The sequence below is a fragment of the Pinus tabuliformis genome, chromosome 4_2 (assembly GCF_031772625.1).
Source record: "Pinus tabuliformis cultivar Carrire ecotype Pingquan chromosome 4_2, CPIR1, whole genome shotgun sequence".
Lineage (NCBI taxonomy): Eukaryota > Viridiplantae > Streptophyta > Pinopsida > Pinales > Pinaceae > Pinus > Pinus tabuliformis.
Window position 1 is genome coordinate 1,028,850,210 of NC_142304.1, and position 13,500 is coordinate 1,028,863,709.

The 13,500-nt window shown below is 36.5% G+C and overlaps 1 protein-coding gene across 2 annotated transcripts in view; it reads left to right on the plus strand.

Moving 5' to 3' along the window:
- LOC149173132 (branched-chain-amino-acid aminotransferase-like protein 2) overlaps window positions 1–13,500 on the plus strand; it is a 381,995-nt gene that overhangs the window by 242,405 nt on the left and 126,090 nt on the right. The gene's annotated exons all lie outside the window — the stretch shown is intronic.

Consider the following 13,500-nt stretch of genomic DNA (forward strand, 5'->3'; position numbering starts at 1 on the left):
GTCATACAAGTCGTCATGCTTCTAATTTGCGCTCAGTCTATGAAGTGCAACTGAACAAGACAGGCATCAAATATAACTCATGTTTTTACAGAATATAAATGATTCAAATACAGATTGACAAAAATAACCATCAAATGTAGGGCTTATTGTCCAGAACTTCTCTATGGGTAAGCTGCAATACACCAAATTACTATAAACTGCAGTTTTTCGAACTGTAGACAATCCCACAAGGGAGAGTCCCCCAAACTAGGGAAAGCTATGATCACATCTTTATAAACGATATGGATAATCTCTATTTGATAAATTTATTAATGTTTAGTTCCTAAAGGTAGGAGGTCAATAGAGTTAGTAATGCATTGAAGTGTAATATTAGAACAAAGTTAATGATCTGTTAGGACAATGTTGTTATAAGGTGATTGTGACGTAATAAATGCATCTTCAAATTTCTTACAGGAAAAATAGAACAAGGCATCTCATTTGCTAATTAATAATAAGTGTGAATGATACAAGGAGTTGTTGATATGCAATCAAGAAGACTAGCATTTATATAGTACTTAAGAGACAATTATGCTTGTTGACCACTACCGGTCAACTACCCATGCAGTACACCCCCTTTTTCTTTGCAAAAAGGGGTAGCTCCTGATCGACGTGTCCGTGCCATCCTGTAGTCATCAGCAGCTTGATCATTTTAATTGTAAACCCAGTCTGCATGTATGAATTGTAAATAATCTTAGCCGATATGAGTCGTTTATGTAAAATTGCCTAGGTGGACCTAACTTTCTAATGATAATCTACGTCCCGGAAGGTTTTTCGTCTCACCGATCTATGATCGGCAGAGTTTTCCTTCAGCCTGACCCCAAAGCCGGGATGCATTTTGTTATTAGAACTTTAGGAGAATCCTAGTGTGTTAATCTGCTAGATTATAGTTGTGTCGCAGAAACTGGGTGATTTATGAGGGTCTATGATAAAGGGGTTTTCCCCCTTAAGATGTAAATTGTAAAAGTCATGATGTAATGTGTCTTGAGGGTTGGAAAATGTTTTAAATCCCCTCATGAGTCCTAAGTCCTAGGTCCTAGGTGATGTTTCCAAAGGCTTAGTTCGATGATCCATTTAAGAAAATAAATAAAATAATAAAATAATAAAATAAATAAAAATTAAAAAAATTAAAAAATTAAAAAAATGAAATAAATAAAAAATTATAAAAAAATTATAAAATAAAGCAAAAAACCTAAATAATAAAATAATAATATTTTGAGTGAATGCATGCAAAATATTATTTTTAATAATAAGTTAACAATTTCGACGGATGAGATTAAGAGATGTCTTGATCCTCATCGACGGTCGAGATCATTTCGACATGGATCACTCGAACTAGCCGTTGGGATCATTTCCTTTAAATAGGGTGCTAGGGGTCATTTCAGATCATTGGATCTGTGAGTCTTGTACTGAAGAAGCTCTCTTGTAATCTGTTTTCTGGTTAATAAAAGAAGACTTTGGGGTCCAAATCTTGCTGGTGTTACTCTCTGGAAGTGCTGTGAGCTAATTTAGTTTCTGCATATTTTATTTTTCAGCCATTAATAATAGCTTATTGTAGAGTATTGTGAGCACAGGTATCTTGTTCACTTGCTAGGGTTTGAGTGGTGTTAGGGTTTCTGAAGTAATGGCAGGTATCTCCATTACTTTTGGGATCTAGCAGCATTTTTGCCCTTTTTACTGATGGTTGTTCTGAGCTGTGCAGAAAACCCTTACGGAAGAAGATTGGTGGCCGTTTGGGGAAGTTCTCGGCTGAACCAGCCAACTCCCGCAAGCATTTTTTGCTGAGCCCAGTTGGATTTGATCCTAGGTCTATCATTCAGTTTATTTTTTCTAATTTGCATGAGAGATTTTCTGAAGTTCTTCATAGTGAAAATCTGAAATTTTTGTTCTTTAAAATACTTCTGTTCTTATTGCTGAATCTAGTTGTTAAGGGGCCAAAATCTGTAAATTAATCAAGCTGATCTAGGGTTTCAAATTTTTGCTTTATACAGTTTTCATTAGGGTTTTGTTTTCTTATACAGGGTTTTCATCAAGATCAAATTTTCAGAAGGAGTTCGCGGCTGCCCAGATTATAGCAATCCTCTGCTTAAAATCGTGGCCATCTTTCACTATTTTCACACCATTGTACTCTGCGAACAAGCATCAAAATTCTGCTCCCTTTACGTTCAGAATAAAAGGAAATGCAGTAAAAAATTGCTTGCTGGCCGGAAAGTCACATACTCAGGTCTCGGTTTCCATTTTTTCTGAGGGCATGACAGCGTATGATCAATCAAATCGATTTTCAGTTTGCATCAGTCTATTAAGCTTGTGGTCCTGGATCATATGCGCATAAAAAAAAAAAAACTATTACGGTTTGTATGAATTCATATTGGGTCATCAACCTCAAACTCGTCCACGCTGATCGCCGTCGTCAAGGGTATCCGCAGACAGGTAAGAGACGCAGTGTTTGGCAACATCGGACGTGACCCATCATTTCGATCAGGCAGCAAACCCAGTCTTAAATCGATTCATTCAGGCTAGAGATCCTCAATGACTGCGATCCGTCTGTCGACTTCACCATCGGGCCAGGTAATTTTTTAAATCGACTGCATATTATCAGGTAATCTTCAATCGATTTCAGGTTTTCTTTTTACCCTCGGGATTTCCATTTGTTTCGCCGTCAAAGTTCTGGTAAGGTTACGCAGGTGGTAACGTAAGTTTTCTTAAAGACATTGCGGTGGTCTTTTAACCTGAAAATCGCAGCGTTTTTTTTCAATCGCCTTCGTCTGGTGCTCGCATACCTGCGGACTTGTCTCAGGTTTTGTGTGTTGAACCCATCGTTGCATATTTCCGCTCATTGAATCCTCTGATCATTTTTTTTTTTTTTATGGGCGGGTGAATTCTTGTGAATAGTCTCTCGTGAAGATCTTCTCAGCCTGCGTACAGGAATCGTATTTCCTTTTAGATTTTATGCGTATGGTAAGTTTTGGTGTAGATTAGATTCTCAAATTTTTTTATATAGTTTTGTTTTATTCTAAATAGAAATTAAGTTTTTTCAATAAAATATATAAAAAGAAAAAGGGAAAATCGATTGCTTTAGATTTTTGATTCGTATTTTCATTTTTTGACATATGTATGTTTTAGGTTTTTTATATTAGAATAAAACTTTAATTTAGGATTTTTTAAATTTAGGTTTAGGATTTATTAAATTTTGTTTCAGATTTAATTTAAAATTTTATTTTGCTTTAGTTTAGGAATTAAACTTTCTTTAGTTTAATAATTTAAATTTTATTTTGGTTAAGTTTCAATTTAGTTTTATTTTAATTAGTTTTAGCTTTTAGGATTTTATTAATTAAAAATCATAAAAAATATAAAATAGAAAATCATATAAAAAAAAAAAAAATTTGCCAAAATTTGAAAAGCATAAAAAGCATCGTGGAAAGTTTTGCCAGATTCAGTTGTTTTCCTCAGGGAATTATCATGTTAGATCTTTTATGCTGAGATTTAAATTTTCAAGTCTGGATACGAATATGATATCTGGTTAATGATTTATGATTCTCGTGGTGGTTTAAAGCATTTATCTCTTCAAAATTCTCAGTTGCTGGATATCGTTTTGGTCATTCTAAGAGCATTGTGAGTTTAACTGATATCTTGCGATGACAAATGATTGTTGTTCACGGTTTATGTTTCTATATCATCTAACAAGTAATCGTTTTAACAACAATCTTTTAAGGCACTGGTCTGCTAAATTAATCAAATCCTTTTAGTGCTTTTCATATCGTGTCTCCCAACCAACTGGTCGACAGTTGGTCTTCGTCATATCATAGGGTCTACCCCCCTTAGCCGCAGGAGACAGGCTTAAACGGAGAGATCGGGGATCAGAGTGACAGCCCCCGGTCTGAGCGTTGTCGTGTCAATCTGCGCGACAACATTTTTTAGCGCCGTTGCCGGCGATATTTTATTCTCGATGTTTCAACGACAATCATCCTTCTCATTTCTTATCTTTTCATCTGGCCCGGCAACGCCAACATTTTTTGGCGCCGTTGCCGGGGACAGAGTTTTTCTGTTCCTGGAGTTTCATTAACATTCATTTTCTCATCTTTCTCATCTCTCATTTTGAGCTGGCAGATTCAACCTTTGGGGTTATCATTTGGATCTTTTATTGCCTTATTTTTCGCCATATCAGTAGCATCTCTTCGGTTTGTTTCTTGTTTGGGTGGCGACTCCATTTTCTCATTTTTCCCAGACAAGAAGCTTTCCTCATATCTGCTTGTGGTTACTTTTTGGATCCTAGAATCAGATTCATTGTTCAAGTGGCGACTCCACTTCTTTCATCTCTTGATTTTCTTGAGCAGAGATCTATTTCTATCATCCATCTGATCCCTTATTATTCATCATGGATTATTCATTTCAACCTTGTCATTTTACTGACCGTCTCCATGATTTTCCGGAGGAGGCCATTTCTAAATTACCTATATTCTCGGGTGGTGATTCAATCGCTGTTAAAAGGCATCTAGGCTTGTTGGCTCGTATAATGATCATATATTGTAGACCCCCTCAGTTTAATCATGAAGATATCAAAATGCGTCTTTTTGTCTTTTCTTTAGAGGGTGATGCCTTGAATTGGTTTAATAATTTTCCTAAGGATTCTTTCACTTCTTTACAAGACATTGTTAATGCTTTTAAAGATAGATATGATAATCCAAACAGCTTGCCTTCTACCCCTAAAATTGTGCAACAGAATGAAGGTAATTTGATAAAAGGTCCAGCTGTCGGTGAAAGATTCCAAGACGATTCTTCATATCAGAATGAGTCATCCACCTGTACTATTGCAGATCAAATTCATGATAATGGAAAAGCAGGGATAAGTGACAATGAAAAGGAAGATCAGAAGCAAATTATACAAGAACTAATGATGCTGGTAAAAAATATGGAGATTAATCAAACTAATTACGTCAATGATGTGAGAACTTTATGCACCCACTTGGAAAATGGAGATGGAGATTATGCAAAATAGGGAGATGGAGATTATGCAAAATCAGCATGCTAAGGAAATTGAGGCCATGAAGACTAAATATGACACAGAAATTAGATTCATGCAAAGCGAGATGTCAGGATTAGAGGAAAATATGATGACCATGAAAGTTGATCATGATAGGGAAATTAATTCTATGCAAAACAAGTTATTAACTATGGATGAAGAAATGACTATCATGACGTTCAATCATAATAATCAGTTGGCCACCATGCAAGCAAATCATAAAGAAGAAATAAACTCCATGCAATATTGCTTGAGGAATATAAAGGAAAAGAACGATAAAGTAATAAAAGATATGGAAGAAAACCATGCCAGGCAAATCAGTGCTATAAAGGTTGAACACTCTAGTCAGATGGATGCCATTAAAATACAGGTTCAAAAGTTTCAACAATGGTCAAAGGATGAGAGAAACCAGGGGACATCAACAGATCAGGAGCCTTCTCATTTGTCACAACAAGTTCCATCCTATTATGAGGAGGTCATTGGTTCGATTGAAAGATGGTTAATTGAAGGTGATCCAGATAGACTTAAAAATGATAAAGATCAGATGCAGGATAAAGAAAGACATGTCACGCATATCTTACATACTTCATCTGATAGCTTTGAAACAGAAAGTTCCATGTCATCAGTAATACAACCTGCCACAAAGAAAAAGCGCAAGAGAAAGAAAATGAGAAGAAGATTTGATGCATCAGACGGCCGCGAGCAGCTTGATTTTCGGATAGGAAAAAGTCCTACCATATGCAGAATTGGACATGGCACATCCGACAAGCAGCCGACAGATTTGCCTGAAAGCAGGCAAATGCTCAGTATACACTATATTGAACACATCTGATGCCATGGGGCATCCTTTGTATCGTATTTCTAACCCTACTCCTTGTTTTTTCCGCATTTTTATTTCTGTTTTAGGATTAGATTTACTTTTCTAGATAGTTAATAAATGAAGAGCTTTTATCTTTCCTGTGCTTAATGTATATGATGATTTTTTGGGATGGATGCTACTTATATTTTATTGTGTGTTGCGTGGATGCAGATTCTGGATTCTCACATTCCTACAGTGCAGCAACGTGTCCCCAAGTAGAGCCAGATGTTGACCACTACCGGTCAACTACCCATGCAGTACACCCCCTTTTTCTTTGCAAAAAGGGGTAGCTCCTGATCAACGTGTCCGTGCCAGCCTGTAGTCATCAGCAGCTTGATCATTTTAATTGTAAACCTAGTCTGCATGTATGAATTGTAAATAATCTTAGCAGATATGAGTCGTTTATGTAAAATTGCCTAGGTGGACCTAACTTTCTAATGATAATCTACGTCCCGGAAGGTTTTTCGTCTCACCGATCTATGATCGGCAGAGTTTTCCTTCAGTCTGACCCCAAAGCCGAGATGCATTTTGTTATTAGAACTTTAGGAGAATCCTAGTGTGTTAATCTGCTAGATTATAGTTGTCGCAGAAACTGGGTGATTTATGAGGGTCTATGATAAAGGGGTTTTCCTCCTTAAGATGTAAATTGTAAAAGGCATGATGTAATGTGTCTTGAGGGTTGGAAAATGTTTTAAATCCCCTCATGAGTCTTAAGTCCTAGGTCCTAGGTGATGTTTCCAAAGGCTTAGTTCGATGATCCATTTAAGAAAATAAATAAAATAATAAAATAATAAAATAAATAAAAATTAAAAAAATTAAAAAATTAAAAAAATGAAATAAATAAAAAATAATAAAAAAATTATAAAATAAAGCAAAAAACCTAAATAATAAAATAATAATATTTTGAGTGAATGCATGCAAAATATTATTTTTAATAATAAGTTAACAATTTCGACGGATGAGATTAAGAGATGTCTTGATCCTCATCGACGGTCGAGATCATTTCGACATGGATCACTCGAACTAGCCGTTGGGATCATTTCCTTTAAATAGGGTGCTAGGGGTCATTTCAGATCATTGGATTTGTGAGTCTTGTACTGAAGAAGCTCTCTTGTAATCTGTTTTCTGGTTAATAAAAGAAGACTTTGGGGTCCAAATCTTGCTAGTGTTACTCTCTGGAAGTGCTGCGAGCTAATTTAGTTTCTGCATATTTTATTTTTCAGCTATTAATAATAGCTTATTGTAGAGTATTGTGAGCACAAGTATCTTGTTCACTTGCTAGGGTCTGAGTGGTGTTAGGGTTTCTGAAGTAATGGCAGGTATCTCCATTACTTTTGGGATCTAGCAGCATTTTTGCCCTCTTTACTGATGGTTGTTCTGAGCTGTGCAGAAAACCCTTACTGAAGAAGATTGGTGGGCGTTTGGGGAAGTTCTCGGCTGAACCAGCCAACTCCCGCAAGCATTTTTTGCTGAGCCCAGTTGGATTTGATCCTGGGTCTATCATTCAGTTTATTTTTTCTAATTTGCATGAGAGATTTTCTGAAGTTCTTCATAGTGAAAATCTGAAATTTTTGTTCTTTAAAATACTTCTGTTCTTATTGCTGAATCTGGCTGTTAAGGGGCCAAAATCTGTAAATTAATCAAGCTGATCTAGGGTTTCAAATTTTTGCTTTATACAGTTTTCATTAGGGTTTTGTTTTCTTATACAGGGTTTTCATCAAGATCAAATTTTCAGGAGGAGTTCGCGGCTGCCCAGATTATAGCAATCCTCTGCTTAAAATCGTGGCCATCTTTCACTGTTTTCACACCATTGTACTCTGCGAACAAGCATCAAACTTCTGCTCCCTTTACGTTCAGAATAAAAGGAAATGCAGTAAAAAATTGCTTGCTGGCCGGAAAGTCTCATACTCAGGTCTCGGTTTCCATTTTTTCTGAGGGCATGACAACGTATGATCAATTAGATCGATTTTCAGTTTGCATCAGTTTATTAAGCTTGTGGTCCTGGATCATATGCGCATCAAAAAAAAAAAACTGTTACGGTTTGTATGAATTCATATTGGGTCATCAACCTCAAACTCGTCCACGCTGATCGCCGTCGTCAAGGGTATCCGCAGACAGGTAAGAGACGCAGTGTTTGGCAGCATCGGACGTGACCCATCATTTCGATCAGGCAGCAAACCCAGTCTTAAATCGATTCATTCAGGCTAGAGATCCTCAATGACTGCGATCCGTCTGTCGACTTCACCATCAGGCCAGGTAATTTTTTAAATCGACTGCGTATTATCAGGTAATCTTCAATCGATTTCAGGTTTTCTTTTTACCCTCGGGATTTCCATTTGTTTCGCCGTCAAAGTTCTGGTAAGGTTACGCAGGTGGTAACGTAAGTTTTCTGAAAGACATTGCGGTGGTCTTTTAACCTGAAAATCGCAGTGTTTTTTTTTTCAATCGCCTCCGTCTGGTGCTCGCATACCTGCGGACTTGTCTCAGGTTTTGTGTGTTGAACCCATCATTGCATATTTCCGCTCATTGAATCCTCTGATCATTTTTTTTTTTTTTTACGGGCGGGTGAATTCTTGTGAATAGTCTCTCGTGAAGATCTTCTCGGCCTGCGTACGGGAATCGTATTTCCTTTTAGATTTTATGCGTATGGTAAGTTTTGGTGTAGATTAGATTCTCAAATTTTTTTATATAGTTTTGTTTTATTCTAAATAGAAATTATGTTTTTTCAATAAAATATATAAAAAAAAAGGGAAAATCGATTGCTTTAGATTTTTGATTCGTATTTTCATTTTTTGACATATGTATGTTTTAGGTTTTTTATATTAGAATAAAACTTTAATTTAGGATTTTTTAAATTTAGGTTTAGGATTTATTAAATTTTGTTTCAGATTTAATTTAAAATTTTATTTTGCTTTAGTTTAGGAATTAAACTTTCTTTAGGTTAATAATTTAAATTTTATTTTGGTTAAGTTTCAATTTAGTTTTATTTTAATTAGTTTTAGCTTTTAGGATTTTATTAATTAAAAATCATAAAAAATATAAAATAGAAAATCATATAAAAAAAAAAAAAAAAAAAAAATTTGCCAAAATTTGAAAAGCATAAAAAGCATCGTGGAAAGTTTTGCCAGATTCAGTTGTTTTCCTCAGGGAATTATCATGTTATATCTTTTATGCTGAGATTTAAATTTTCAAGTCTGGATACGAATATGATATCTGGTTAATGATTTATGATTCTCGTGGTGGTTTAAAGCATTTATCTCTTCAAAATTCTCAGTTGCTGGATATCGTTTTGGTCATTCTAAGAGCATTGTGAGTTTAACTGATATCTTGCGATGACAAATGATTGTTGTTCACGGTTTATGTTTCTATATCATCTAACAAGTAATCGTTTTAACAACAATCTTTTAAGGCACTGGTCTGCTAAATCAATCAAATCCTTTTAGTGCTTTTCATATCGTGTCTCCCAACCAACTGGTCGACAGTTGGTCTTCGTCATATCATAGGGTCTAACCCCCCTTAGCCGCGGGAGACAGGCTTAAACGGAGAGATCGGGGATCAGAGTGACAACCCCCAGTCTGAGCGTTGTCGTGTCAATCTGCGCGACAACAATGCTAATGGACAAAACTCTACATAATAATGGTTAGTATAATTAATATAAATCAGGTATATTACATGCCCTCTTATTTAGGAAAAGTTTGTCATCAAAGCACATGAAAAACGAGACAAATAAAATCGTCAAAGCTCCAAAAAATATTGATACATTGTAGAAGCGTTGATCCATCCTAGGTCAAGTTTTATTGGACATATCTATTGATAATATTTTAGAAAGAAAACTTATATTGTGATAAATGTTTTTGTAAAGAAGTTGGTTGTGTTACCCATCATATGACATGAGGACACACCTAATTGCACAAGACAAACATATTGATGACAATGATTGATCACTTAACAAATACAAGGGCTATTTTTGAAAAAACACAATTACACCAGCAATAATGGACAAACACAATTACACTAGCAATAATGGACAAACACAATAATTCTAACAATAAAACCTTCAACTCAAATCATTTTCATCAACGCTATCAGAACTGAACTGTTGATCGAATCAGTAGACCCCCCGAACCGAGAACCAGTCAGAAATTTCGTTGAATAGGGGTCAGGGTAATTCATCTTAGTCCTTCTCTAGTTATGTATTCCATTGCATAGGACTTGGGGCAATGGCCTCATAGCTGTTGAAAGTGTAACTAGGTTCTGTCTTCATAATGACAGGTGTAATTGTGATTTTACGTAATTGATGAAAAGAAGAAAATAAAATTATTTTTGTAGTACTTGATTCATGGGTTTCATGATCAAGGAATTTTATTTTAGTTAAGGTTCCCATTGAGAACCTTTAGGTTTTGTCATCTAGTCATAAAAGTCAAATTGAGTCAATGTCATGTATGAAGGACCCTTCTTGGGCATGTTACATTTTTTGTATGTGTCATAAAATGTATAAGAATGTCCTCCAAGACCAAGCAAAGAGACCTCCTTCAAGTCGGCTTGAAGAAGAATAATAATTCCTCTCCAAAGGACACATCGGCGCACCCTCAGTTCATGTCGGCTCATTATGGAAGCTCCAACGACCATAAATAGGCAGCTTGGCCTCATTTCAGAAGACAGAATTTCAGTGAAGCAAGTCTGAAATCAAGAAGTGCGAAGGTCATCAAGAAGAAGCCCTATAACCAGTGAGGAGAAGGGAAGGAGCAACGAGGTCTTTAGCTTTGTTTTGGGACTGTTTTTGGGTCAAATTACCTCCACACGTGTGAGATTGCAGACCTGTAGATTGCAGGAAGAAGGCCAAAATATTACAGTCACAATGAGAGAGGATTTTGGGTGAAGAACAACAAAGATCTCAAGCCGAAGTGTCAAGGAGTATCCTTCTAGAGTGAGGAAGACAAAGGGTCAAAATTTGGTCAAACTCACGTGCTAGGGTTCCTGAAATAGAGACAAGAAGTGCAGTGTTGAACCAAGGGACCGCAATTCTGAAGGGTAGCTGAGATTCAGAAGAAGGAAGAAGCAAGAGGGTTGACTATCGTTGACTTAAGGAAGAAGGACCTCATCAAGGAAGCTTTGTGTCTTGGTGTTGGAGTGGCAAATAGGTCAAGAGTCTTGGTGTTGGTATTCGTCAATTGTAGTCTCTATAACAAGAAGAAATTTTTCAGGCTTTCATCTCAAGTGGGAGAGGTTTTGGCCCTAGATGATAGCCTATATTCTATGTCTCTTGTCTCTTTATGATTTATGCATTGGTAGTTGTTTGATGAAGAACACTAATAACCTAAGTAAAAGAAGATCATAATCTAAGAAAGTAAAAAGAACTCACTAGCAATTATCTAACTAAGAGAAATCACCTAATCTCGATGCTCTAGATTTCTCAACATGGTATCAAAGCTAAGGTGACCAAGTCAAGGAAGGGCATCTTATCAAGGGATACTCAAGGATCAGAACTCGAGGAAGGCATCAAAGCGAAGATCATCTTGAAGTTAAGATCTACAAAGGAAGCATCATAACCCTAGATCGAAGAAGAAATCTACACCAAAAGAAGTCTTGGGATCATCATCAAGAAAAGAAGGCCAAAACCCTACATCTACTCAAGTTGAATCAAAGTAAGCTTGAAGTTTATTCATCGAAGAGAAGCCTTTCAAGATCAAGATTATATTATCATCTTGAAGAAAGTAAAAACCCTAGATCAATCAAAGAAGCATTACTAGGATCCACTCTCAATCATTGTTGAAATTGAAGTTTCTTGAAGATTATTCATCCAAAGGAAGCTAGATCAAAAGGCGTTATCATCAAGGTTCTAAGGTGATCTCTCTCTCGTTGAAGCCAGATCCCTACCATTGAAGACATCATCAAGAAGTCATTATTGATCTTCATCAACAAAGACTCCACCATCAAAGGATCCACAGGGATCTCCCTCTTTGTGGGATCAAAGATCATAAAGAAAACTATCTTCATCAAAGAGAAGTTTTCTATTCTCTATATCATCATCAACATCAAGGTAGCAGCAAGGAGAAGGAGCATCCTATCAAGTAAGTATATTTATGTCCATATCTGAATCTGTCAAAATGTCTTTTTGCAAGGAAAACATCAAATTGGTAGGAGCTTCAAACTATCTTGCATGGAAGAAAAGGACAAACCTGAATCTCATTGAAAATGAGGTTATGGAACATGTCAAAAGGAAACATCTACTGGATGGGGATACTTTAGATCCTCAAGATTCTTTGATGGAATCTTCATTGAAAGGTTCACCAATCAAGAGAGTAAGCAAGTGTTTCATCGAGAATTCCAAACTTGTGGAATTCATGGGATGATGGTATGATTACATAAGAGATGAAGCAGATCAAGGGATTGAAGCTCTTTTCAATCAAGGAAGTTGCTGAAGGAAGTCTATGTCAAAATTCCTTAGCTGGAATCCCTGCTGCAGCAAACTGATGTTACTTCCCCTACTTGTTCATTCAAACAAGTTATTTACTGTGTTTTACGGTAAATATCAAAGCAAATACATATGTAACCTTCACTTAATTTACATATATGCAGAAACAAAATACCGAGTGTTGGCTTGATGGGTCCTAACGCAGGCCCAATGTTAAGTAGCCAAGCAAATCCATACACTAGCCCTTTTAGCATCAATTCGTGGAGCACAGACTGAAGTCTCACCCAAAGCAATATGGGGGGATGCAGGAACCAAGTTTCCGCACCCCTGAGATGGTTGTGATGTCGGTTATTTTCCCTAACCCTTCCTTCGCGCAGACTAATAAGCCCTTTAGGGCTTGTCAAAGTACTTCTTATTCGTCCTTGAAGCCTCCACGAAAGTCTCTGATCGTCCATCGCGGACCCTAAATAGATAGATCAGGCACTTACGCACCTTTGTAATTACTCTTACTTCTGTATTTACTCAGATTCGCTTAAGTATCAGTTAACTTTAACATGTATTACTGTTATCTTCATGTAAACAAATATTCTTACTTGCGTTCATATGACAAAGTAAAATATATAGATTTGCGCATCAGAATAAAACATAAACTCAGTGTTTAGTGTAACATAATCGCATGCAATTAACATAAGTAAATACACAGGTAATTCCATAATACTTCTCTTTATTATTGATTCAAATCTCCAGTACAGACTCTGACTACCCTACGCACACAGCTGTAGGGGTTTGCGCACTCAGCTGCGGACTTCTACCCTAGGCCTCTGCGCACTCAGCTACAGAGCCTCTTCCTACACTAAGACTCTTCGCTTTTAGCTCTCACAGAGCCATAAACTTACTCAGAACTCTACCAAAAACTTGTGATTTAGCTTGCCTTAGACTCTTCTAAGACTCCCTTTTTATACAATCCCATGGTCTACGAACCATGGGTAGATATCTAAAGCTGACATGACTTATACAAAAGAAGGGCGAAAAACCTCTTAGTAACTCTTTACATCTTTGCGCTCCGTGGTGACAAAATGTGGAGACTTTACATTCTTTGCTACAAAATTTGGGCTTTCTGCCCCAAAACTTGGGCTTTTAACCCCAAAACTGACCCTAGGGGACCCGTTC